At 38.7% G+C, this 25,774-nt stretch overlaps 1 long non-coding RNA gene and 1 pseudogene across 2 annotated transcripts in view; one reads left to right on the top strand and one right to left on the bottom strand.

Annotated features, from left to right (window-relative positions):
• LOC147999432 (uncharacterized) overlaps positions 1-25,774 on the top strand; it is a 163,066-nt gene that overhangs the window by 38,895 nt on the left and 98,397 nt on the right. For both annotated transcript variants that reach the window (XR_015644111.1, XR_015644112.1), the window contains one exon: positions 14,272-14,478. This is a non-coding gene — a long non-coding RNA (uncharacterized LOC147999432). The remainder of the gene's footprint in view (positions 1-14,271; positions 14,479-25,774) is intronic.
• On the bottom strand, positions 10,101-10,717 carry Myl6b-ps1 (myosin light chain 6B, pseudogene 1; annotated as a pseudogene).

The following is a 25,774-nucleotide window of genomic DNA, read 5'->3' as shown; positions in this document are numbered from 1 at the left end:
AGATGTCAACCAATTAAGTTATTTTCTGGAATTCATTTTATTTATTCTTTTCTCATACAATATATCCTGTCTGCAGCCTTCCCTCTTCTATTCCTTCCATACCCCTTCCACCTTCTTCCCTCTCAGATTCACTGATCCCCTGTTGCCTTTCATAAAAGAGCAGGCTTCCAAGTGATATAATCAAACATGACATAACAAGATGCAAAAAGATCAATCACAAACTGTAATATCCAGGGTAGATGAGTAACTCAGTAGGAAAAGTGTCCCAAGAGCAAACAAAAGAGTCATAGACTCCGCATCCCCCACTCATATTGTTAGAAGTCCACAAAAATCTCATTACACAACCCTAGCATATACATATTCACAGATCAGACACGCTATGTGATTGCTGCTTCAGTCTCTGTGAGCCTCTATGAGCCCTGTTTAATTGATTCCATGGGTTGTTTTCTCTTGGTGTCCCTGACTCAGCAGACTCCTACAATCCTTCCTCCCCATCTTCTGCAACACTTTTCTTGCTGAAAAGTTCTTTGAACTATGGTCATGCTTTTGGACTAAAAACATTTTTAAGTTCTGTACCCAGATCCCACTGGGAGAGAGCTGGTCTCACAGGAGTGCTGACACACCTGAGAGCACAGGTAAGGCAACCACTTCTGCTCTGAGTGACCCGTCCAGAGTACTTAGGACACAGGAACTGAGGAGCAGTCTGGGTAGGATTCTTCTGGTTTCCATCTGTGCTCAGAGCTGACCCTGTAGCCACAGTTATCTGTACCCAGATCCAACTAGGAGTGAACTGGTCTCCCAGGAGTGCTGACACACAGGCTTACAGGAGGGTCAAAACACTGGCAGATACAGCAAGACCAGCTAACTCCAGAGATAACCAGATGGCAAAAGGCAAGGGCAAGAACTTGATCAACAGAAATCAAGGCCACTTGGCATCTTCAGAACCCAGTTTTCCCACCAGAGCAAGTCCTGGATACCCCAAGAGAATGGAAAAGCAAGATTCTGCTTTAAAATCACATCACATAATGATATTAGAGGACTTTAAGAAGGACATAAGTAACTCCCTTAAAGAAACACAGGACAACACAAATAAACAGGTAGAAGCCCTTAAAGAGGAAACAGAAAAATTCCTTAAAGAATTGCAGGTAAACACAATCAAGCAGGTGAAGGAATTGAAAAAACCATCCAGGATCTAAAAATGAAAATATAAACAAAAAGAAATCACAAAGAGAGAAAACCCTGGAGATAGAAAACCTAGGAAAGAGATCAGGCATCATAGACGCAAGCATCACCAACAGAATACAATAGGTAGAAGAGAGAATCTCAGGGGCAGAAGTTACCATAGAAAACATTGACACAACCATCAAAGACAATCCAAAAAGCAAAAAGATCCTAACTCAAAACATCCAGGAAATCCAGGACACAATAAGATCAAACCTAAGGATTATAGATATATAAGAGAGTGAAGATTCCCAACCTAAAGGGTCAGTAAATATCTTCAACAAAATTATAGAAGAAAACTTCCCTAACCTAAAGAAAGAGATGACTATGAACATAAAAGAAGCCTACAGAACTCCAAATAAATTTGATCAGAAAAGAAATTCCTTCCATCACATAACAGTCAAAACACCAAATACGCAAAACAAAGAAAAAATATTAAAAGAAGTAGGGGAAAAAGATCAAGTTACATACAAAGGCATACTTATCAGAATTACACCAGACTTCTCAACAGATACCATGAAAGCTAGAAGATCCTGGGCAGATGTCATATAGAACCTAAGAGAACATAAATGCCAGCCCAGGCTATTATATCCAAGCAAAACTCTCCATTACCATAAAGGTAATTAATTACCAAGATATTCCATGACAAAATGAAATTTACACAGTATCCTTCCACAAATCTAGCCCTACAAAGGATAATAGATGAAAAACTCCAGTACAAGGAGGGAAAAAATAACCTAGAATAAAGAAAGAAAATAATCATCTTTCAACTAAACCAAAAGAAAAGAGTCACACAAACATAATTCCAACTCTAACAACAAAAAATAATAGGAAGCAACAGTCCCTATTCTTTAATATCTCTTAACACCAATAGACTCAATTCCCCAATAAAAAGACATAGGCTAACAGACTGGATATATAAACATGACCCAGCATTTTGCTGCATATAGAAAATGTACTTCACTGACAAAGACAGACACTTCCTCACAGTAAAAGACTGGGAAAATTTTTTCCAAGCAAATGGTCCCAAGAAAGAATCTGGATTAGCCATTCTAATATCAAATAAAATCGACTTTCAACCAAAAGTTATCAAAAAAGATAAGGAAGGACATTTCATACTCATCAAAGGTAAAATCCACCAAGATGAACTCAGTTCTGATTACCTATACTCCAAATGCAAGGGCACACACACTCATAAAAGAAACTTTACTAAAGCTCAAAGCACATATTGCATCTCACACAATCCTAGTGGGCAACTTCAACACCCCACTCTTATCAATGAATTGTGAAAACAGAAACTCAACAGAGACAGAGAAAAAACTAACAGAAGTTATGAACCAAATGGAATATATATATATATATGACATTTCATCATTGTATATCCTCTTCTCAGCACCTTATGGTACCTTCTCCAAAAATAACCATACAATCGGTCACAAAACAGGCTTCAACAGGTATAAGAAGATAGAGATAATCCCATGCATCCTATCAGATCACTATGGAATAAGGCTGGTCTTGGATAACATCACAGAGAACCAAAAGCCCACATGTACATGGAAGCTGAACAATGGTCTCCTTGGCCAAGGAAGAAATGAAGAAAAAAATTAAAAACTTTTGACAATTTAATGATAATGAAGGCACAATGTACCAAAACTTATGGAACACAATGAACGCAGTGCTAAGAGAAAAATCATATCTCTGAATGCCTCCAAAAAGAAATTGGAGAGAGCATACACTAGCAGCTTGACAGGTCTAGAATATAAAGAAGAAAATACACCCAAGAGGAGTAGACAACAGGAAATAATCAAACTCAGGGTTGAAATCAACCACTTAGAAACAAAAAGGAATATAAAAAGAATCAACAAAGGAAGAACTGGTTCTTTGAGAAAACCAACAAGATAGATAAACCCTTAGCCAGACTAACCAGAGAGAACAGAGAGAGTATCCAAATTAACAAAATCAGAAATGAAAAGGGAGACATAACAATAGAAACTGAAGAAATTAAAAAAAATGGTCAGATTCTACTACAAAAGCTTATACTCAACAAAACTGGAAAATCTGGATGAAATGGACAATTTTCTAGACAGATACCAGGTATCAAAGTTAAATCAGGATCAGATAAACCATTTAAACAGTCCCATAACCCCTAAAAAAATAGAAGCAGCTATTAACAGTCTCCCAACCAAATAAAGCTTAGGGCCAGATGGGTTTAGTGCAGAATTTTATCAGACAATCATAGAAGACCTAATACCAATACTGTCCAAACTATTCCAGAAAACAGAAACAGAATGAACACTACCCAATTCCTTCTATGAAGCCACAATTACACTTATAACTAAACAACACAAAGACCCAACAAAGAAAGAGAGCTTCAGACCAATTTCCATTATGAATATCGATGCAAATATACTCAATGAAATTCTTGCAAACTGAATCCAAGAACATATCAAAACAATCATCCATCATGATCAAGTAGGCTTCATCTCTGGGATGTAGTCATGGTTCAATATACAGAATCCATTAATGTAATCCACTAGATAAAAGAACTCAAAGTAAAAAGAACCACATCATCATCTCGTTTGATGCTGAGAAAGCATTTGACAAAGTTCAACACCCCTTCATGATAAAGTCCTGAAAAGATCAGGAATTCAAGGCCCATACCTAACCATAGTAAAAGTAATATACAGCAAACCAGTAGTTAACATCAAACTCAATGGAGAGAAACTTGAAGCAATCCCACTAAAATCAGGAACTAGACAAGGCTGCCAACTCTCTCTCTACTTATTCAATATAGTACTCAAAGTCCTTGTCAGAATAATCAGACAACAAAAGGAGGTCAAATGGATACAAATTGGAAAGGAAGAAGTCAAAATATCACTATTTGCAGATGGTGTGATAGTATACTTAAGTGACTCCAAAAGTTCCACCAGAGAACTCCTTCACCTAATAAACAACTTCAGCAAAGTGGCTGGGTACAATATTAACTCAAACAACTCAGTAACCTTCCTATACTCAAAGGATAAAGAAGCTGAGAAAGAAATTTGGGAAATGACACCCTTCACAATGGTCACAGATAACCTAAAACACTTCAATGTAACTCTAACCAAGCAAGTGAAAGATATGTGTGACAAGAACTTCAAGTCTCTGAAGCAAGAACTTGAAGATCTTAGAAGGTGGAAAGAGCTCCCATGCTCATGAATTGGGTTAATATTATAAAAATGGCCATCTTGCCAAAAGCAGTGCAGTACAGATTCAGTGCATTCCCTATCAAAATTCCAACTCAATTCTTTACAGTTAGAATGAGCAATTTGCAAATTCATTTGGAATAACAAAAAAACTCAGGATAGTGAAAAGTATTCTGAACAATAAAAGAAATTCTTGGGGAAATCACCATTCTTAACATTCATTACAGAGCAATAATGATAAAAAACTATGGTATTGGTACAGAGTCAGGCAGATAGATCAATGGAATAGAAATGTAGATTCAGATATGAATCCACACACCTATGGTCACTTGATCTTTGACAAAGGAACTAAAACTATCCAATGGAAAAAAAGATAGCATTTTCAAAAAATGGTGTTGGTTCAATTGCAGGCCAGCATGTGGAAGAATGCAAATTGATCCATTCTTATCACCTTGTACAAAGCTCAGTTCCAAGTAGACCAAGGACCTCCACATAAATCCAGATACACTCAAACTAGTAGAAGAGAAAGTGGGCAATATCCTGGAACACTGGGGAAAATTTCCTGAACAGAACACCAATGGCTTATGCTCTAAGATCTAGAATCACAAATGGGACTTCATAAAATTGCAAAGCTTCTATAAGGCAAAGGATGTTGTCATTAGGACAAAACGGCAAACAACAGATTAGGAAAAAGATCTTTACCAACCTTATATCCAATAGAGGGCTAATATCCAATATGTACAAAGAATTCAAGAAATTAGATTACAGAGAATCAAATAACCCTGTTTAAAAATGGGGTAGGTTGCTAAAAAAAAAAGAATTTTCAACCGAGGAATATTTAGTGGCTGTGAAGAACTTTAAGAAATGTTCAATATCCCTAGTTATAGGGAAATGTAATCAAAACAACCCTGAGATGCCACTTCACACCAGTCAGAATGGCTAAGATCAAAAACTCAGATGACAGCAGATGCTGGCAAGGATGTGGAGAAAGAGGAACACTCCTCCATTGGTGGTTGGTGGAGGTGCAAGCTGGTACAACCACTCTGGAAAGCAGTCTGGAGGTTCCTTAGAAAACTGAATATTTTACTATCTGAGGGCCCATCTATACCACTCCTGGGCATATACCCAAAATATTCTCCAACATACAACAAGGAAACATACTTCACTATGTGCATAGCAGCCTTATTTATAATAGCCAGAAGCTAGGAAAACCTAGATATTCTTCAACAGAGGAATGGATACAGAAAATGTGGTATATTTACACAATGGGGTACTACTCAGCTATTATCACAATGACTTTGTGAAATTCTTACGCAAGTGGATGGAACTAGAAAATATCATCCTCAGTGAGGTAAGCCAATCACAGAAAGACATACATGGTATGCACTCACCAATAAGTGGATATTACTCCAAAAGTTTGGAATACCCAAGATACAGTTTACAAACCACATGAAGCTCAAGAGGCAGGAAGACCAAAGTGTGGATGCTTCAGACCTTTTTAGAAGGGGGCACAAATATACGTACAGGAGGAATTTCAGAGATAAAGTGTGAGGCGGAGACTAAAAGGCCTTCCAGAATCTGTCCCACATGGAGATGTATCCCATATACAGTCACCAAACCCAGACAATATTGTGTAGAAGAAGTGCATGCTGACAGGAGCCTGATATAGCTGTCTCCTGAGAAGTTCTACCAGAGTCTGATAAAGACACATGCATATGCTCACAGCCAACTCTTGGACTGAGAATCGAGTCCCCAATGGAGGAGTTAGAGAAAGGACTGAAGGAGCTTAAGGGGTTTGCAACACCTTAAGAAGAACAATAATATCACCTAACTAGACACCCCGGTGCTCCCAGGGACTAAACCACCATCTAAGAGTACACATGGATGGACCTATGATCCAGCTGCATATGTAGCAGAGGATGGCCTTGTCAGGCGTCAATGGGAGGAGAGGCCCTTGGTCCTGCCAAGACTGGAACCTCCAGCTTAGGGGAATGTCATGGCAGTGACGTGGTAGGGACTGGGAGGTTGGGTGGGGAAGCACCCTCATAGAAGCAAGGGGAACAGGAATGGCATAGCAGGTTTCTGGAGGGGAAACTGGGAAAGGGAACAACATTTCGAATATAAATAAAAAATATCCAATAAAAGAAAAATGCCCCCCAAAACAAAAAAACCCAAAGCAAACAAAAAACGCCAAAACCCAAATAGTTCACTATGAGTTCAAAAACATGTTTTGAAACATTTCCTGTTGACCACTGTCTCACTTCAATGTGAAGTAGCACAGCTTTGTTTGCTGTCTGACTTGTTGCACAGATGTAAAAACTACTTCAAGTATCCACCTTTACAAAATGTACAGAACTTATGACACTTTTCACTTCTTGTAACTCTTATTGCAGCATCTTCATCGTTAACATTTGCTGACAAATCTTACAGTAAGTTCCGGTGACTTTTGGTGACTCATTCAGTACCAAACTCTGAAATCCAGCATAGCTGGAGCACTGCCTCTGCAAACACCACCAACCTTTCCCTAAGAGATCTTAGGATCTTTCAGGAATGAACTAAGTGTGCCAAATATATCAGGTGCAGTAATTGCCATCTCAGGAGGATTTCAGGGAAGAAACTTTAAGTCACCATCATTAACATACATTATGTAAACCAGTAACTGTGAACAGTTCACACCTGTATACTCATGGAGCTGAATAATAAAATTTGAACCTGATTAAGAGTATCAACAGATATGTCATCTATTCTTCTGTGGACAGTGTCTAACAATAAGGAGGCTATATTCAACTGCATAACAAATCAGCTTTAATCATAACTCCTTTGGCTGCTGGCAACAGTAAATCTCCAGCAACACTGTGAGGTTTCATAGCTCTGGTGATCGAGTGCTACCAAATATGAAGGTTTAATGGCTGCTGTGTTTGTTTGTGGTTCTTGTGACCAATGTCAAGTCTGGAGTTTTTGAATCTATTGGCTTTGCTTCTAAAGTAGTCGGTATCCTTCTTGGCAAAGCTCAGATGTTTGCTACCAAAATGGTGTTTTAGTTTGTTTGGCTTCATAGATTCTGCTGATAGAACTTTATGACAAGAAACATTGCAGTTTCTCACTTTATGCTGTATTTACTGAGGTGAAATGAAACTGTAAAAAAAAGTCACTATATTATTTTTACTTAATATTCTTCTCTACACCATCCACTGTCATGGGATGGTTTTCTAATGAAAATAATATAGAACAATAGCTTTAATAATACAAAAGATGACACATGACTTAGTCAATTCAGTTCATTAACGTTTTCTGACTTACTATTTTCTGTTTTCTTATTCAATATCACCTGTTACTGTCACAAGAGAGCAGTAGTCACATCAACCACAGCTGACTGTAAAAAGACCAATTGGTATCCAGATTAAGTTCTCATTATATATGTATATATATATCAGTAGTTGAGGATTTTGCAGAACATGATTTTATGTTTACCCAGTAATTATAATTCATGAAGCATCATTTTACCTCCAACACTGCTGCTTTTAACACAGTTGCCGCTTTCTATACATGTGTGACTGGTCTACATTATGGTACCAACTCTGTCATATACACCAGGATTTGTTCAGGATGCATATGATGGGGTTGACACAATGATGATATCATCACATCAGGAACTCATATGTGGGTATATTTGCATGTGGGCACATTCACATGTAGATGGATAGCAGAGTGGTGTCCCAGTTCCTAAGACCATTGGGAAACATGGTTTCAGGAACCGATGGTCTTTGGAGACCCCTGTAAAAGTGTTGCTCAACTCCTGGAGGTTGAGAACTACTGGCTTAAATGGTTCTTAGACATCCCCTTTCTAAACATCAGAAAGTCTTATAGTATTCTTCGTTAGAATTATGAATTTAATTTGCTCACATTTGCCTTGTTATTAGCATATATATATATATATTCTCAGAAAGACTGAGAAAGTGGGCAGAGATACTAGATGATTTTGAACACACAGAAACTTTGGGCCATTACTAATTTTATAAAATTGATTCATCAGTAACCATTATCATCCTCCCCAACCCCACCAAAAGTGCTGGAGCCTAAGCTGAGGAGATCTCACCCATGCATAGTGCTATACACTGAGCTACATCCCTGGATCCTTCAGTAACTATTTCCATTATGACTTTTGCAGCCCAGTGGGCTGGAATAATCAGAGACATGAATAATGAGGTCTTCATCTACTAAATGTCTAGTAGGGGGACAGATTGGTACTAACTTTCTGATCTTCAGCACAAATTAGGACAAACAAAACAAATAAGCAAACAAACACAAAACCAAACCACCACCACCACAAAAACCCACAGAGGTATATTATTTATACCACTTTAAACAACAAATATAATCTGTATATTGACATCATCTCTAGCCTTAGATATAGCCTTCAGTATTTGCATGTATAAGCAATGGTAACAATCTTTTCATTTTTATCTTAATCCTGAGGCTCAGCTTGTCTAAATCAAACTCATTATCAACCACTTGCCACCCATTTCCATTCTCCCATGCAGAGTAAAACTGGTCCCCTTTTCCACAGTGTTTCACATTCTAGGTCATGATCACTTTAGAACCTGGGAAGCATTCATGACATTTATCTTTAAGATTATACATTTTTCTGGTGCTTCAGTTTTGAACCCAGGGCCTCACTAGTGCTAAACTATGCCACCAAGCTTTGTCTGGCTCCCTAAACTCTGCTCTGAAGCACAGTTATTGTATTCCACACTTTCTGTTGATCCAGTTTTATAAAGTGAGATTAACACAGTGAATTCAAGTGTTAAGCTCACAAAGCCCTCCCACAGTCAATGTAGTAAATGTAGCCATCATCTCCCAAGTTTTTGAATGCAGTGTTTCTTTCAGTAACATCAGAGAAATGAGAATGTTTCCATCCTTGGTTTATTTTGAACCCCTGAATGTTACAGTAAAATAGCTAAGGTTTTAAAAGCATTTTCACTTGTCTTCTTCAAGGTTTCATATATTTCTTCATTGTGCTGTTGCTTCTTTAACCTTTGAAGGTGATGGCTTCTTTCAAGATTTTTTTTTACCTTTTATCTTTTGTTTCTTAGTTATATTTTGTTGGGTTTTATGATAAGACTGAACCTCCGAATCAGTAAGCCAGACCCAATTAACTGTTGTCCTTTATGGGAATTGCCTTGATCATAGTGACTGTTCACAGTGATGGAAACCCTGACACATCTGCTCATTGCTTTAATTTACTCACATTTGGCTGGTCAACTCTCTCAGTCCAGATATGATTCTAGCAGGGTTTTTCTTTCTCTTTTTTGGGGGGGGTTCAGGATTCAACACATAAACCATACAAACACCGATCTCACTTCATCAAGAAGTTTATTGAACATACACCCCAAAACTGATCAGTCAAGATCACAGAGGACTTGGAAACCAAGCTGTGATGCCAGTTTGTTCTTAGGGCAAGCTTTTTTCTTTCTTTTTTCTTTTTCCAAAGCGGTTACCATGTTTTTATTTCAAAATTGTAAGTGCCTCTTAGTGGCAGGAACATGCTTCTGGCCACTTAGGGGGTGAGGCAAATTTCTGATACTGTAGGGTTGGGGGAAAGGGGTGTTCTGGGGTGGGGGCGGAGTTGTCCAGCCCTTTGGACAGAAACGCACTGCCTGTGCTTCTGTCTGGTTGATCGAGGACCCTTGCCTCTCAAGATGATACTAGGGGTTGGAGAATGTGCTTCAGGAAGGCCTCATAGTTGATGCCGACATTGCTGTCCTTGTGACCTGCCAGAACAGTCTCTACTTCTTCCTCAGTCATCATCTTTCTGAAGAACATGTCTGAGCTCTGCTCCCATGACTTTGCTGTTGCCCTCTTTGTCAAATACACGAAGCCCCTCTAGGTAGTCCTCATATGTGCCTTGGTCACAGTTCTTGGCCACTGCCTGCAGCATGGGCAGGAACGTCTCAAAGTCTACACGTGGGGACTTCGGGGTTCCATAGGACCTTGAGCACTTAAGTGTTGTTAGGGTTCTGGCCCAGGGCCCTCATCAGGTGGCCATATTGGCCGTACAGGATCTTTTTGTCTTCTACTCAGTCAAACAGCTCAAAGGTCTCTCTGATCTCCTCCAGCTGGTCCTTGATAAACTTGATCACCACTTTGGAGAGATCCATTGGGCGCTCCTGGCTTTTTTGCAGGGATCTGGGGGGTATAGCTGCCTCAGCCTTGATCTTGGCTAAAGGGGTCCCTACTGTAGACCTAGCAGCAGGCTTCGAGATGGAGGGCCCTGCTGTTTTCTTCACAGGAGCTTCCCTCTTGGGAGGCATGATGTCAGGTGGCCAAAAAAAACAGTATGCTGATAGGGGCACCCATCTCTTTCCGAGTCCGAGGAAGGGGCAGGTGGGAGTAGGGCAGGCTTTTTATTGGAAAAAGCAGGTTCAGAAATGCAGAAGGTAAGGGTGGAGGCAGTACTTCATTTTTTGCTAACTAGAAAAAGTATTATCAGCTAACCTTTAAGGTGATTGGTCCTAAGTGAAGAGGTGAACAGGTGGTAAACAGGGGAGTTTCAGAGTGTGGAGTATTACAGAGCATGAGTATTACAACTATACGAGTACTATTTGGGGGGAGTTTTTCAGTGTCAGCTGTAGATAATTACTTCTGGGAAGTGGAGTCTGAGAACATGAACTTAATTTGACCTTATGAATAAAATGGAGACTGAATACAAAATGGCTACAGTTACGTTAAAAGGAGCAGGCTTTGACATTTTTCCTTTATGCCATTTTCATGATAGTGGTTAGCTAATATTGGGAAGTAACACAGGAAGAAAGGACTCAATGGTGGGTTCCTTGGTTGCTTGTGCATCTAAGACAGGTTTACCCTTTTTCTGCACTTAAAGAAAGTTCCTATGGCTCTCTAGGGTTGTGAGCATTACTCACTTGTGGATGTAAAATGCTTGCTTGCACTAACTGCAAGTATAACTGAACTCTGAAAACTGTGCTGTTGGGACACTAGGAATACATTATGCAGATAAACTCAAAGAATATGCTTCTTGCATATATCAGTTCTGCCTCAGTGTGTATTCCATGGCTTCACCAAACTCTCTACAAGCTCAAGGATAACATTAAAAACAATTCAGGAAGCAGTACATTAGCTTTGCATGGGTGTTATTTGGCTCCCAGAGCCTTGGTCTCAGGTTGTTTGCCTGGGAAGCTGGTTCTAAAAACCTCACACCCAAGTGGCCACAGTTGAACAGGTAAACCAAAGATTTGCAATTTAAATCTTCACTGCAAATTGAAGTTCAACTTATGCTTTACTTATTTACTTCTTGAAATTAAGGCTTTTAAAAAGAATTCAAATTCCTGTCTTGTTGAAAATATGCTCATTTTCTGTACTGCTGTGGGTGTGTAAATTGGTTGTCTCTGTGTGTTGAGCACTTTAACATTATTCACAGCCTTTTGCTTGCTAACTTATTTTAGGATAGAAATTCTGATAAGTGTTTATTGAGCTGAGTATTAAAATGTGTATATAAAATGCAAATATTTTAAATATCTAACAAACACCACTGTGGTGACTTGTACATCTATACAGAGTGTTTTGCAGCTATGAAAAATTATACTTTATACTGGTCGTAGTGGATCCATACCTGTAACACCAGTGCTCTGAAGGGTGAGGGTGAATGAGGGCTACCATGAGTCAAACTCAGGCAGCATGGTGACTTTCCACAAAGAACAAAACAAAATGGAAATTTTAGATGTGATTAGTATTCATTAAGTAATGTTATATATCATATTTTATATTAAAAACATGCTCGTTATATAAAAACTCTAAAAGTGTTCACAGAAAGACCTTTTCTATATACTTTTTAGTATTCTGCTTATACATTTAAAATATGTTCACTTTTAATATATACTATTATTTATATATCACTTTACTTTTGCATTGGGATTGTTTTTTGCTCATGAGTTTTAAGGAATGATTTTACAAAAATAATATATACCTACATTAAGTAAAGGTTTTAACTATTTTTGTATTTTTATGCTTGGCTATGTTTCTGGTGTAATGTATTATGAGTACAAATAGCTTTGTTATTTTGACATGGAATATGAGGTAAATTAATTAATGACCTAAGACTAGCTTTCACAAAGTGTTTTAGAAGGTAGACGCTCAGTAGGTGTAGTGGCAAGGACAGAGCAATAATGCCCATCAATAATAAATATTCTCTATACTTTAAAATATGCTTCTCATAACTGTAGAAAGAGTTTTGGTTTCTTAACAAACCCACTTATGTCATGTGAATATGTTCAATTTTTTTTGTTTTAATCCCAGGAGCAGGATAAAAGACTGCTTCCTACAATAGGTGACTATGATTTGCCTCTTTTACTAACAGGGGCATGATTTTTGCCAGTCACACATAGTTTAATTCTGGGGACTCTGGAGAGGGCCTATGGTGGCCGCTGCTCTTCCTGTTGTTATTGTGGTTTGATGAGAATAAGTTGGCGATATTCTTTTTTTTTTTTTTGGTTCTTTTTTTCAGAGCTGGGGACCAAACCCAGGGCCTTGCACTTCCTAGGCAAGCGCTCTACCACTGAGCTAAATCCCCAACCCCGGAGATATTCTTAAAATGAAGATTGCACTCCGCATCCCTAGTCAGCAGCCTAAAGAGGTCTATACTCCCCTTTCCCTCTAATATTCTTTCTCTCTTACCTAGTGTTGGGGGCTGGAAGGGATTAGGGTGGAGTAAGGGTTGGAAGGGAGGTAGAGAAATAACCCAATAAAATAGATCAAAAATTAATGACTGCACATAACCCTGGACTATTGGTTACTCAGTTTTCTTCCTTGAAATATGAGTTGTGTATGTCAGGACAAATATCTTAAATTGATTAGTCTCACATTTATGTTTTTTGTCAGTCCAATTTATTTGGTTGGATTGCCATTTTTTAAACTGTTGCCTTTCTTTGATAGAGGCAGGTGTTTGACTTTCATAAATTAAATATGTGGTACATTTGTAAAATGTTGAATGTTAGTCATAAATTGTAACCTTTATGTGAGAGAGAACCTGTCTCCTACATTCAACTTTTCAGTCTAGCACAATGATTGAAAAACATTTATTGATGAATATCTGGAATCTCTCCTTTTAGAATAGGGTTTCTTTTAAGCCAGAGATGATTGTCTCTAATAAAATAATAATTTTGATCATTAATTTTGTCATTTGTGTGGGTCTTAGCTTAACTTCAGAAAATTGAAACCCATACACATTGCTTTAAAGTAAATCATGTTGGATGTGGTGGTTTGAATGAAAATGCCTGTTGTGGTTTGCCCTGAAACTATCTGTATTTTGATGCTAATTCCACTGCCCCAAGGACAGTTGCCTAGCCAGTACTCAGGACAAAGGTGACTTCACCAGAACCATCTCTCCATTGAATTTGTAAAGTACAGGTGAGGGGTAGGTACAGGATAGAAGGAGGCTTGTCATTGGAGGAGAAGGAAGGATGGGTGGGAGAGAAGTTTGAAGGAAGAGGAGGAGACAGAGAGAATGGAGAGACAGGAGGGAGAGAGGGGAGAAGCCATGGCACGTGATGTTAAGATTCTGCTCTGTGTATTTACAGGTTGTTATCAAGGTTCCTAAGGGATGGATGGTACCGGGCTTTGTATGTTTAAGTGGGCAATTATATCTTATCAGTTGGGTTTAAGATTATTGTGTTGTGTGTTCTTTTATGTGAGGGTTTGAGTATAAGAAAGTGTGTGGCAGCAAGAGACACTGGGCCGCTGAGGAGTGGGGATGTGTTTCTGCCAAGATATGTAGCAGATATCTTGGGGCACCATGGTGCAGGACCTAGCGGGGTAAAAGACAATCATATTTTTTATTTTTATATTTTTACAGCAACAGATGCCTCCCATTGGTTCATTGGAAAAAGTATGTTACTGGGAAGTGGCTTCGAGGTTTCAGAAGTTCAAGCCAGGCCTAGTGGCTCAGTGTCTTTTCCTGATGCCTTTGGATCTGGATGTAACAGTCTTGGCTACTTCTCCAGTACCATGTCTGCACACCACTGCTTCCTGCCATATTAACGACGGACTGAACCTTTGAACTGTAAGCCAGCCCCCAATTAAATGTTTTCTTTATAAGACTTGCCTTTGTCAAAATGTCTCTTCACAGAAATAGAAACCCTAACAAAGACAGGAGTTGGTACCAGGAATGGAGTATTGGTGTGCTAGGCTGGACCATGCTTTTGTTTGGAGGAATATGGAACACTTTGAGGCTTTGAACTAAAGAAGCAATTGGATACTTTATTTTACACGGGCCTTAATGGAGGTGATTTGAACTGTGGGGGCTTGGCTAAGAAGTTCCAGAGGAAAATAACATTAATATGTGACCTATAGATCCTTCTTGTTATATTTTGGTGAAGAATGTGTCTGCTTCTGTCCTTGCATAAAAAAATATGCCTGAGGCTAAATCGAAGAGTTATAGATTACCAACTTTGGTAGACTACATTTCCAAACAACCTATCCTTGACTGTGTTTTGTGGCTATTGATGTTCAGTCTTGTGTAGACCTGTAATGAGTAAGGAAAGATACAAAATGTCCAGATGGGGTGGGAATGAGCACCAGGAAGTATAAATATAGAAGGGAAAACCTGGTGCAATGTGGAATAAAGGGAGTTGAGACCTCAGTGAAAGACCCCACCCGGCTAAGCTTCCAACTTGTGAAAATGAACAAAAAAAAATTTAGGGCTAGGCATAGTGGCACACATAATCACAGCACTTGGGAGGCAAATGTAGGTAGATTTCAGAGTTCAAAGCCAGTCTCTACAGAGCAAGTTCCAGTATAGTGAAGCTTGGGCAATGAAGGAAACCACCAGAAACAGAAAGCTGGTGAAGATGTAATTGGACGAAGGGGCCATCTTCCAGCTGCACCAAGCAGCAGAACTTTGCAGCTTTGTCCATGTAGTTCTGGCTTTAGAGTCAGGGACAGAAGGAAGGGGTTATGCTATCTCCTGTGAGTAATGAAAACCTGCTGAGGCCAGGCATGTGTCAGGGATGTCCCTACATAGAGGCCTAGAGAGGCCATTGTGTGAAACTCTGATGGTAAAGTCTGGATTGCCTTGGAGACGCCAAAATTTTGGAGATACCAGAGCTGTGAGATACCTGCTTAGGAAAACTGTTGACAAAGAGGGGAATCAGCCCAAGAAAAAGGAAGTATGTTGCAATCCACAAAGCTGGAAGGAGCTAGAGATCTGGAGACCTATTTGACAATAGACAGGGGGATGCAGAGTTTGAACTTTGCTCAGCTGTTTTTAAGTTTTGATTTGGTCCAATATTTCCTCCCTTATGGAATGGAAATATATAATCCTGTGCCATTGCATATTGGAAGTATGTGATCTGCTATCTGCTTTTTGATATTAATTTGAAAGGGGATTGCAGTTAAGAGATTGTATGAGTTTCAGAAGAGACTAGATTTTTAAACATTATTGAGACTGTGCTAGACTATGGAGCCTTTTGAAGTTGGACTGAATGCAGTTTTGGTCTATGACATGGCTACCAGCTTATCAGGGCCAGGGAGTGGAATGTGATGATTTCAATGAAAATAGCCACTCATAGAGAGTAGCACTATTAGGAGATATGGCCTTGCTGGAATAGCTGTAGCCTAGTTGGAGGAAATATGTTACTGGTGGGGCCTGGGATTGCAAAAGCTCAAGCCAGACTCAGTGGTTCACTGTCTCTTCCTGCTGCCTGCTGTTCCAGATGGTGTAGAGGAATTTTAATCTAGCAACATGACTACTCTGGTTGGAATACAGACTTTTAGTACACACCTTTAATCTCAAGCAGTGTAGGTAAGGTTAGTTTGTAGAAGGAAAAGTCATGTTTGAAAGTGATGTCTAATTGGAGGGCAGTTCACTGAGTGGAGTCAGTTGAGTTTAGTCAGTGCAGTTTGGGGAGTTCAGTTCAGTCAGTTAGCTGGGAGGCATTGGAGAGGCAATGCAGTGGAGTTGAGTTTGTGGCAGTTCAGTTGGTGGAGTTCAGAGGTAGTTTTTTTTACCAGGACAGTTTTATAGAGATAGGTTGAAGGGAGAACAAAGTAGACATAGGTGAAGACAGAATGAGTTAAAGAATGACAAGGACCAAAGATTAGAACAGATTGGTTTGAGGTCAAGCAGAGCAATTTAGTCAGAAGCTGAGAGAGAAGCCAGATTGAATCACTCAGATTGGAGAGGATTTTGAGCCAGAACAGCTGAACAGAACCAGCACCCAGAGCTCAGAAAGAACTAGAAAGGGTGAGTTTATTCTTCAGTAAATCTCAGAGGCTGAAAACATTCTAGGATTAGATTAGATTGTATGGAGGCTAGACACTTCCAGGACTAGGCCTAGGTTACTAGATGGAGGCAGTAAGCCCTAGAGATAACAACTATGCCATGAAAATAAAAGTTACTTTTACAATATTTACACCTCTCACCTTCTTCTCCAGTACAATGTCTACCTGCATGCCACTATGGTTCCTTCCATGATGACAGTGAACTGAACCTCTGAACAGCCTCCAGTCAAATGCTTTCTTTTACGAGAATTGCCATGGTCCTAGTGCCTCTTCACAGCAGTGAAAACCCTATGTAAAACAGTGGACTTCCTCCTTTTCTGTGAACAATTTCTTATAAACACTTTTACACAAAAAAGTTTAAAGAATTTTAAACACTTATAAATCTGCTACCTAGACCCTGAAATTAATATTTTCATATATTAGCTCTAGTCAAATATCTCTCCATCTCTTCATTAGTTTGTATATATATCCAGTCACAAATAAGCATAATTTACCTGTAAAAACCAGAGATATGTAGTGTTTATTTATAGAGTGAATCCAGCTTATGACTAAATGAAATTAATTGTGGACATTTGGACAAGAATAACACTAGAAAATTAAATACTGTCACCTTACTTGCTGAGCTACACTTCTTAAAATTCTGACAAGAGTAAGGTAAGGGATGTTGTAATTGCTAATCTCTCATGTCTTCTGAGGATTGACTGGGTTCTCATGTGGTGTTTTCATCATCCTAGACTTTAATATGAAGGGAAATAAGAGTAAAAGAGGCTATTCCAAGATTGAGAAGGTATGCAATGCTCCTGAAACACCCCTGAAAGAAACTGTATTCTAGCACAGTCAAAGTGACGTTTTGTTTTTATGCAACACTCAAAAAGACATAAGCATGAATCCAGTCCAAACTGTTTAACAAAATAGGTATAGGTTTTCTGAACTTCATCTGAAGGTATATATAGTAAGTGGACAAGAGGGGAATACCAGAAAATCAGCTTACTTTGTTAATGTTCTTTAGTTCAGGTGTCATTTGATAGTAAAACAGACATGGTGCGGGTCTTGCCATTTGACTGTGTTCACTTAAAAACTCACTAGCCTTAGGTGTGTTTGCAGTGTTGTAAGCCATCACTGCTAACTAGCTCTAGAGCCTTCACCATCTGCAGTAGCTTTTCTGCATCTTACATGCAGGAGTCTATGTCTCTTCTGTCTTATCCCAGCATCAACTGTCTCTGAATTCACATCTGCTAGATAACATTAAATACTTGTCCTTTTGGATCTGACTCCACTCTTTTTTTTTTCCATGTGGAGTTGATAGTATTTTATTTTCTTTTTAAAAAATTTTTATTGGATATTTTTATTTACATTTCAAATGTTATTCCCTTCTCTGGTTTCCCGTCCATAAGCCCTCTATCCCATTCTTCTCCCCCTTCTTCTATAAGGGTGTTCCCCCTCCACAACCACCCCCTCTTCCTGCCTCCCTGCCCTGACATTGACCTACACTGGAGGGTCTAGCCTTGGCAGGACCAAGGGCTTCTCCTCTCATTGGTGCCCAACAAGGCCATCCTCTGCTACATATGCATGCAGCTGGCTGACTCCACTCTTATACAGGTGGTAGCATGTATCTGGATTCCTTTCCTTTTAAAAACTGAATAAAATATTTTTACTTTTTACTAAGCTATTTGTTGATGGGCATTTTCAGTTTTGTAAGAGCCAGAGGTGGTGGAAAATATCAAGAAATTTGCCACTTCTTGAAGGATGCTCTGTGGGTGGTGATATCCACATATTTGAGTCTTGGCTTTTAGTTTGCAGCAATTATTTCCAGAGGCAGAGTTCCTGAATGCAATGATAGTTTTGGTTTTCATGTTTTTCAGAAACTCGAAAATTTCCACAGTAGCCTCTCCACCAACAATGTCTAAGAGCCCCAGATTCTCCACATTTTCAACAGTTTTTATTATCTGCATCTTACAAATATAATAGCAGTATTGAGTGTGAAGTACCACTGTGGTCAAGTCTAGTCTGCACCGTGGGCACTTTTGAAGACTGTAGGACATTTCTCTCAGATTATTTTAATGTTAAATTGTTGATGAATTGAGCATAGTGGTTCAGTAGTTTATTCATTTTTCTTTTTAAGGAAAAAGAGAATTCAGAATTCTCTGAAATTTTGTTTGATCAACAAATATTTCTTTTTTTTTCCTAAGGAATTTGAGGGCTAGAGTTTGTAAGCAGTTTTGATTAAAAATTTGTTGTTTTTCTATTTTTTACATAGATCATATTCTGATTGTGGTTTCCCTTCCCCCAACTCCTCTCAGACTTTCCCACTTCCTTACCGTCTGAATCTATCCCTTTTCTGTCTCTCACTAGAAATTAAACAGGCATTTAAAGAATGACAATAAAATAAGGGTAAAAACAAAACAAATAGACTGGAATAGGACAAAGCAAACAGTTGAAAAAGGGTCAAAGAAAAAGGACCAGAAACAAATATAGACATCGAGACATACGCTCACACATAGGAGAATCCCATAAAACAGCAAACCTGAAACTATCAATGCAAAGGACCTGTAAGTTTTAAAAAAGAAAAACAAAAGAAAATATAAGTTAAAAAGTGCCCAGACTAAACAGTATGAAACATAGAGCCTCTAAAGATACCGTCAAATTCTTTTTGTGTTGGCTGTCTATTAACAGGCCTCTTAAGAATAGTTGATATACCCAGAAAGACCCTGTTGGAGAAAATCAAATTTTTCTTTGTGAGTAGTTATCAGTTGGACATAGCTCTGGTTCAGGGATGAAGGTTTGTGTCTATTTCTCCTCTCAGTGATGGGACTCAATGTAATGCCGACTCTGGCAGGGCCCGTGCATGCTGCTACAGTCTCTGCAAGTTCATGTGGTCTGTCTTCCATCGCCTCTGGCTCTTAGAATCTTCTTGCTCATCTTCTGCAATGTTCCCCGATCCCTGAGAGGAGGGATTTAATAGAGACCTCCTATTTATGACTAAGTCTTCTCATTCTCTGCACAATGTCTGACTGTGGGTGTCTGTATCCACTCCTTTCTCCTACAGGAGGAAGCTTCTCTGATGATGGCTGAGCAAGGCACTGATCCGTAACTATAGCAGGATGTCAGTGGAAACTGCTTTATTGCTACATTCTTTTAGCAGAATACTAGTATTTGGTTTTCTCTTAGGCCCCCACTTCTCTGATTTAATATCTAGTGGCAGTTTTATGAAGCAGCTTTCTCCTGTTCTGTTCATTTAGGATTGTTTGTTTATTTTTCTTTTGGATATTGGATGCTCTTTCCAAAAGAATATAGGCTGGTCTGGAGCCAGGATTCTCTCTGCCTTTGTCTCCTAAGTCCATCTGACTGTATTTGTTTTTTTTTTTTACCTGTTTTGCTTCATTCTGCCTTTATTTAACTCCCCTCTAACTTTATTGTTCTTTGCTTCTATTTACATTCCCCTGTCTGATTTTCACAGTTATCTTGCTAATATCTACACAATACGTTGTTGTGAAGATAACTGGGGTTGTTTTAACTCCATCTTGTCAATACTGAGTCTTTTAAAAATTTTATTTATTTATTTATTTATTTATTTATTTATTTATTTATTTATTTAAATGTTATAAGCACTGATTGGTGTTTTGCCTGCATGTATGTCTTCTTGTCAATACTGAGTCTTTTAAAAATATTTATTTATTTATTTATTTATTTATTTATTTATTTATTTATTTATTTAAATGTTATAAGCACTGATTGGTGTTTTGCCTGCATGTATGTCTGTGGGAGGGGTCAGAAGCCCTGGAACTGGAGTTACACACAGTGTCGAGCCATTATTTGGGTGCTGGGAATTGAACCCTGGTCCTCTGGCAGGGAAGCCAGTGCCCTTCACTGCTGAGCCATCTCTCCAGCCCTGATACTGATTCTTTCAATCCACGAATGTGGAGAATTTTTCTTTTCATTTTTGAAATGAGAGTTTTATTGTTTTTCCCTTGAATAATTTAGATATATTTTGCTTAGTTAACTGTTTTTTTTTTTTTTTTAAAAAGTGTATTCTAATTGTGATAAATAGATTGATATGATCCATTTTCAGGTATGCTCTGCCCCATTCTACCTAGCTGGTGGCTGGTGCCTGCTTGCTTGTTTCAGAAATCAGATAGATGAAATGTTACAGAGAGTGTGCCAAGTGGCTGGGCCCACCATTAGGAAAAGGGGGCAGTCCTAACCCCCAAATCACCAGATAAAACTGTGTGTCCTAAACCAGTGAGAGGTAATCTGGGAAGTCAGCAAGTACTGCTGGTTTATAGGAGAAAAGGACAGGAATTTCCCAGGACCTTAAAAACCATTGTCTTTTGTCAGATCAACGTGCCAGCCATTTTTTCCTTTTTCTCCCTGCTGGTGTCTTTTCCTGCAGGATGGTATACTACAAATGGCTGAATTTTCACCTCTTTAGTTTTATTTCCAACACTAGCACTTAGCAGTTTGCTACTAAGTTTTGATCCACTTGTTCATGGCCCATAAATAAGAAAATGAATAGTTTTTGCATGTTAACTTTGTATCAGGCAATTTTCTATAATTGTTTTTTAATTGTGGAGATTAGTGTTTTCTGTTACTTCAACTTTTGTGTTTAGATACTCTTGTTACGTACGAAAACCGGCAATTTCATCTCTTTTCCCAACAAATATATCTTTCATTTTATTTTATTGTTTTAGGGTATGGGTAGAGCCTGACATTGAATGCTTCTGATTTTTAGAAGTTGGACCTTTCAGCCTTTAAAAAATTACTTTTGGTTTATACTTTTAAAAAATGGTTTTTCATACACTATTTCAAGAATAAATTTTACATGTTCTTTAAATACTTTTCAGTTCTATTTTTCTGCCTTGATAGCATTCATATAGATTTTATGATAGAGGATAAATTTAAATTTGTATTTCTTATATGTATTTAGTCTTGTTGGTTGCCATTTTAAGGGATATATTACTTTACAACAAATTCTTGCATGTGTTCAAACTTTATTTTGACATTTCTAATCTGATCAGTTACTGTATATGTCCTTCAATATCTCATTTTTAATTACTATTACATATATATTACATATATTACATACACATATGTATATTACATATATATATATTAGGTTTGCTTTTAGGCTATCTTTCCTTTTCCATCATCTTTTGCAGAATTTTTCTCATTATTTTTGTGCATTGTCTTTCTTATGTGAACTTTAGAAATGACTCGAGTACTTCAAAATTATTTGAATATTTTAATAGTATATTAAGTTTATATACATGTTATTGTCATGAAACATAGTACTCCTTTTAAAGAATATGATGCCTTTCTAGTTGTTTAAGTATTCTCTCTTTCAAAATTTCAGGTCTTAAATAATTAAAATATTTCTTATCAGATCTCGTGCATTTGGCAATGTTTCTGTGGTAAAAAGTGGATGCATTTCCTACTTACTCTTTTTATAGATAAGAACCATTCATTTCAGGGTTCTCATTATTTTGCTCACTTACTCTTTTTATAGATAAGAACTATCCGTTTCTGGGTCCTTATTAGTTTGCTCACTTACTCTTTTTATAGATAAGAACCATCTATCATAGTTCATTATTTAGCTCTCTCACTTTAACTTTTACTTGTTCACAAATGCTTTTTTGAAAAAATTATTTTTTAATATTTATTTTATTTTATGATTATTCATGCTTGCTTGCATGTATATCTGTGCACTATGCCTGAGCCTGGTGTCACTGCAGGTCAGAAGAGGGAGTCAGATTCTCTGTAACTGGAGTTAAAGATGTCTGTGAGTCACTATGTGGGTGCCGGGAACTGAACCTGGATCTTCCACAAGGAGTTTGCTTTAAACTCCTGAGCAATCTCTTCAGCTTCTATGAGAAATTCTCTACTCAGTATTTCTTGGTCATCCAGGAACATAGTGGTATTTGGCATGTTTGGGTTCTTCTTTCTTGACTTATTTGCTCTCTGGGTTTACCCTTACTCATTATGTTGGAGAGCAGTGCATCAGAACTGGGAGGTAGAGGCTTCATCATGTTAACACATATTCTGTATACAACTGTTTTATTAAAGGTTTAAGTTTAACACGAAACATTAAAATCCATAAACCTTTTCTATAAAACTTTGCAGAGTAAGGCTGGGTGTGGTAGTGCATGCCTTAGAACCCTACACTTGGAAGGCAGAGTCAGAAGCAGGTGGATCTCTGTGAGTTCATTAGTTCAAGACCAGCCTGGTCTACATGGGGGCTCCAAGAGAGTTAGAGCTACATAGTAAAACCCTGTCTAAAAAATAAAAACATATACCCCCCAAAAAATTAATCAACTAACCAACAACAGAAAGCTTTAGGGAATATTAATTAGACAGAATAGTAAGAAAAAGGTATAAAATAATATATTTGATGAAATTAAAATTAAAAAATAGTTCTCAAAAAGATAAATTATGCCTTTATGTTTTGTAGTGGAGTGAAAATCTAAAGTTGCTTTAAGGAGATGCCCTTGATCTTGGAAAGCATTGTTCTCTTAAACTCACATGTCATCTGCCTAGGACAGAAAAAATGTAAAGGAACACTTCTCGCAGTTTTATTCTCGGCTGAAATTATATTTTGGTTTTTCAGTTTTTATCTATATGCTTTAGAAAATAGGTTCTGGACCAATTCCCTCCAAGATGCAGATAGAGTGTTCATGGTAAAACTCCAGCCACCTTTTGATGTTTCATTCTTTCTGACCCCTTTGTAGCTTTTTCAATTATTTTGCAGTAGCATAAATATGCGTTACAGGTTCCACAGTTCCCCAAAGTCATATTAGAATCCAAATAAAATTGTACCAATACAAAAGTAATAAGATTCTGGAACAGTAAATACATCATGGCAAAGCTAAAAATGATTTCCTTTTGACCGTTGAGTCCGAGAGTCTGTCTACATCCCGGTGATAAAGGGGGAAGATAAAAACAATGACTTTGAACGTTTTTAAGAGTGATTTACTGGCAGTAGGAATTTTGGGCATCACCCTTATAAAGTAGGCTTTCAGGCCTTGGAGGAGAAAATCCTGAATTGGTTGGTGAATATTCAGAAAAGATTTGTTAGATGGGGGGCCAGATAGGGAGACAAACAGGTAGGGGAGGGCTAATAGAGGACCAAAGAGGCAGAAGTAAAGGAAACAAAGTTTGGAAGTAAAAGAACTCTGGTTTCTGAGGTTGATCATGGCTCCTAGAGAAAAGCTAGGCTCATGTACAAACAAACTACTGTGAGTCCATGGAGACGTTGCACATAGGACTGTGGCTTTAGCCTTTACCTTGAGAAAGTTACTTCCCTTTTCCGGTCTTACTTTCCACATGTTAGGATGAGGAAACAAATGTTTTTTTTCTATGCAAATTACAAAGACGAGCTGAGAGAAAACAAACATATGATATGCTAAATTCTAGGCCTCATACCAAGTGAGCACTTGAAAACAGTTAATTTTTGTCTTAGGGTTTCTATTCCTGCACAAAGCATCATGACCAAGAAGCAAGTTGGGGAGGAAAGGGTTAACTCAGCTTATACTTCCATGCCCCCCGCCAGCAGGGACCCAGTTATTTGTGGGGGTCAAGGGGGACCCATACCTGCGGGAGAAAGGGCGAGAAAGAGGAGCAAGACCAAGCAGTGTCCTTGTCAAGGTCTGTTTATTGAGAGGAATGTACAGCATTTAAAGCTCTGAAGCAGGAACTGAAGCTTAGGGTGGGGGTGGGGGGAGTACTGGGAAGTGCCCAAGGATATAAGGTGAATCATTAAACTGCAAGATATCCTCCTTAGACAAAGAGGCAACAGTCTTCCGGGGACAAGTTCTTTGAAAAGGTCAAGCCCTTCTCAGGAATCTGCTTAGGGCAGGGCTCTAGCTTTGCTTAGTTGGGAGGTCTGGTCCCATATTCACATTGTTCAACAGGAAGGAAGTCAGGATAGGAACTCACACAGGCCAGGAACTAGGAGGCAGGAGCTGATGCAGAAGCCATGGAGGGACTCGGCTTGCTGGCTTGCTTCCCTGGGCTTGCTCAGGTTTTCTTATAGAACCCAGGACTATCAGCCCAGGGATGGCACCATCCACAATGGACCCTTCTACGTTGATCAATAGTTGTTAAAATGCCTTACAGCTGGATCTCATAGAGGCATTTTCTCAAGGGAGGCTCCTTTCTCTTTGTTAACTCCATCTGTGTCAAGTTGACACACAAAATCAGCCAGTACAATCAACCCCTTGTGAACTTGACACACAAACAAGGGGTCGGTTGCTTTTCAAATTCTTGTCTGTGAGTCCTGTGCTTACTCTGGGATAGCCCTTTGTTTCTGGGCACCATACACGATTGATGTCCTTAAGGTCCTATTATTATCATGATATAAGGAGACTGAGATTCAGGGTAGGTTAAATAACCTGAAAGCAAGAAGTTGTGAGCAGAGACTAGAACTGGCGTTCACTGAAGCCGAGATGTTAAACTATGGGAAAGCAGTGATAAGTACAACATTAGACCCGAAATTGCACACTCATGCCCTGGAAACATGTTACTTCCTTACCCATCTTCCATAGGATGGCACAGAGCTAGCCTCCTTTGTTACACAATAGTAGCTATGTACCACAGTAAAGGTTACCTGCATGTAGTGATAGCTGCAACATCCCTCCCCACCCCCACCCACCCCTGTTCACCCTGCTTCAGGTCCACGTGTAAGGGGCAAAAAAGGTTTCTTTATCATTATGGAGAAGTTAAAGTTCAGTTAAAAGTAAGGAATTGGCTCTCTTTACTAGAATGTTATCTTACTGGGACAAGATGTGGCTTTCTATCCAGAAGGAAATAATGTTGGGCAAAGGTCATGAACATTTGAACCAAGGATAGTGAGGACTTTGCCAACATTAACCAAGAGGCAGAGATCATTTCATAGACTCCATTCTTCCTGCTGAATGCATGGGCCTCAGAGATGCGACCTTTTCACTCTGTGACCAATGCTTCTTGGCCTAAAGGAGTCACTTGTAGAAGAGGCATCCATGACAGCCAGTGGTGGTGTGATGAACAGGTGGCCTCCAACACTGTGTCCCTTTTCTGTTTCCTGGAGTGTCATTTGGTTCAGAGAA

The sequence above is a fragment of the Rattus norvegicus genome, chromosome 19 (assembly GCF_021556685.1).
Source record: "Rattus norvegicus strain SHRSP/BbbUtx chromosome 19, alternate assembly SHRSP_T2T, whole genome shotgun sequence".
Lineage (NCBI taxonomy): Eukaryota > Metazoa > Chordata > Mammalia > Rodentia > Muridae > Rattus > Rattus norvegicus.
The sequence above is the reverse complement of the archived record's forward strand: the minus strand, read 5'-3'. Positions and strand labels throughout refer to the sequence as shown.